Here is a 3,076-nt window from a genome sequence, read left to right on the forward strand (position 1 = left end):
ATACTTACCTATGGCATGATGGCGTGACCTTGCTGGGGGGAACGACCACCCTGTAGGGCTAACAGAGGCCCGTAACTAGAGCTGGAAACCCCAAGACCCTGTTGGACTTCTTCGGGTCCACTGGGTGTCTTGCGGACGCGATCCCTGCAAACAATAGATGACATCAGAAATTAGTTGAGCGATGTGCATACTTACCTATGTCATGATGGCGTGACCTTGTTGGGGGGAACGGGCACCCTGTAGGACTAACAGAGGCCTGTAACCAGAGCTGGAAACCCCAGGGCCCTGTTGGACTTCTCCGGTTCCACTGGGTGTCTTTGTGGGTGCGATTCCTGCAAACAATAGATGGTATCAGAAATCAGTTGAACCATATGCATACTTACCTATGTCAGAACGACACAGACCAACTGATACTTCCACGGGGGGAGATCGGCATTGCGTTCGTTGGGCAGAATGTTGCTAAGTAGCAACGTCATCTATATCTGTCCGAGAGTGGTCATTGGCGCGGATGATCCGCACTCGCCTCTTTGTAGCAGCACGGGTGAAATCTTGCCCCGGTATGCATAGTAGCTGCACGATAGCCTCCTCCTCTGGTTGTACTTGCATAGTTGGCCCTCTTCCAGGATCAGGGGGTGGCCCAGGAACTGATAAAAGGAAACTACTGGCCCCTTAACCGGAAGTGCAAGTCTCAGTTAAGCATTTAAGGGCAAAGGACCTTGAATTCTCTTAAGGTGTGGATGTGGAGTCCACTGAAGGCGAGAGTGTGTAGCCCTCTGATGTGGAGGACGTGTAGTCCTCTAAAGTGGAGGACGTGTAGTCCTCTGAAGGTGAGGGCGTGAAGCCCTCTGAAGGTGAGGACGTGTAGTCCTTTGAAGGTGAGGACATATAGTCCTCTGACGGAGAGGACGTGTAGTTCTCTGAAGGCGAGGGCGTGAAGCCCTCTGAAGGTGAGGACGTGTAGTCCTCTGAAGGTGAGGACGTATAGTCCTCTGACGGCGAGGACGTGTAGTCCTCTGAAGGCGAGGTCGTGCATCCCTCTTAAGGCGAGGGCGTGTAGCCCTCTGAAGGCGAGGGGATATAGCCCTTTAAAGGCGAGGATGCGCAGTCCTCTGATGGCGAGGACGTGCAGTCCTCTGATGGCGAGGACGTGCAGTCCTCTGAATTTGAGGATGTCTAGTCCTACGAAGGCGAAGGCGTGTAGCCCTCTGAAGGTGAGGGCGTGTACCCAAGGGTCCACCCTTATGCGAAAGCAAGAGATTGACTCATCGAGAGGGCCGATCATCCCAAATTCAAAAGATTGGACATTAGATGTAGGAAATCTATGCAGTTAACATGATTTTTAGGGATGCAGATGCATGCAACCTTTGTCGTGAAATTTGGTTAATGCGGACCTCATACGAAAAAATGTAATGTAATGGAAAGTTGTACAATGTTCATGACATTCTTTCCCTATTTTGTGATTTTGATTTTGATTTAATTTTTTTTTTGGAAAACACAGATTGACTGTCCTTTTGAAAGAGGTGATAATTCATGCAACCTTATCCTATCTTTTGCAAATCTCTCCGGGAACTCCCTCAGAGTGTATGTTCTGTTTGATTTAGTCACTTGACCATTTTGGAGTGACGGCGATGGAGCCGTTTGATGTTTAATCAATCCATTGAAATGCCAGGGTTTGTCCCCCCCCCCCTTTTTTGTTTAAAAACATCGACGGGTGAGAACTTTTGATCTGCCCCTAGGTTCGCTTGAGGTTCATGCACAGTGCCCCTCATTGCCCCAGTGTAAGGCTTTGAGGTACCAATCGTTGTCTTGTTTTCACAACCTCATAGTGAGGAAGAATGAAAGAAGCAGTTGATTCGAGAAATAGTTGAAGGATTTTTTCAGTTGATGGATTAAGTCAAATGACTCCTATGTAGAAGCAAGATGTTTTGATGTTTTGATGATGCCAAAGGATCAAGTGCTTCTAAGTTTTATTCAAGACAAGAATCCAAGAATCCACGAAAATCAAGATATATGATCAAGTTGATCTCTAGAATCTTAGGAAGAAGTTTCCAAATTGAAAAAGCAAAAGGCTTGGCCAAAGAATTCTATCTAAATCATTTTAAATTGAGATTTACTCTCTGGTAATCGATTACCAACAGCTGAAAAATGTTTATAACAGTCACTAGAAATTTGAATTCAAAATTTATAATGTGTAATTGATTACACATGGATGGTAATTGATTACCAGCAGTTTATTGAGCATTTTAATTCAAATTTTAAAGCCTGTAATCGATTACCAGAGGAGATTTTCAGAAAATAATTTCCAAGAGTCACATCTATTCAAATGGTTTATGAATGGCCATCAAGGGTCTATTTATATGTGACTCGGAAACACGAATTTAAAGGGAGTTTTCATTGCCCAAAAAGTTTTATCCTCTCAGAAGCTTAAGAGAGTTTTTCTGAACTGAAATGTCTTATCTTCTCAAATAGATTCCTTGGTCAACCACTTTTATATTCAATAAGGAATTTTGATTGATCTTTATTGTACAATCTCTCTTTTAAGAGATATTTCTTCTTCTCTTCTTCTTATTTCTGAATAGGGATTAAGAGACCGTGGGTCTCTTGTTGTAGAGGATTCTTGAACACAAGGGAAGGTTTGTCCCTGTGTGGTTCAGACTTTGTAGAAGGAGTTTTACAAAGAGAGTGGAAAATCTCAAGTGGATCGCTTGAGGACTGGACGTAGGCACAGGAAGGGGCCGAACCAATATAAATCAAGTTTGCATTCCTCTCTTCCCTTAAACTTCTTTTATTTATTGCTATTTATCTTTTGCTTTAAAGAAGTTTATTTTGAATTGTCTTTTGAGTAATTCATGTTAAGGATGCATTGTTAATCCAAAAAGAGAGAGTGAAAGTTTAATTGGGGAATAGTCTTTGTATCTTAATTCAACCCCCTCCTCTTAAGATAACTGAGGCCATTTGTCCCACATCCTATTCTTGATAACTCACTTCTCTCTAAAAAGACAAACTTTCCGGAATGATAAAATGAGGTCACATGAACATCTTGAAAACACAGTCAATCAAATGCTTTTTTTTTCTT

This window comes from Glycine soja, chromosome 20, assembly GCF_004193775.1.
Source record: "Glycine soja cultivar W05 chromosome 20, ASM419377v2, whole genome shotgun sequence".
In the NCBI taxonomy this organism is placed as follows: Eukaryota; Viridiplantae; Streptophyta; class Magnoliopsida; order Fabales; family Fabaceae; genus Glycine; species Glycine soja.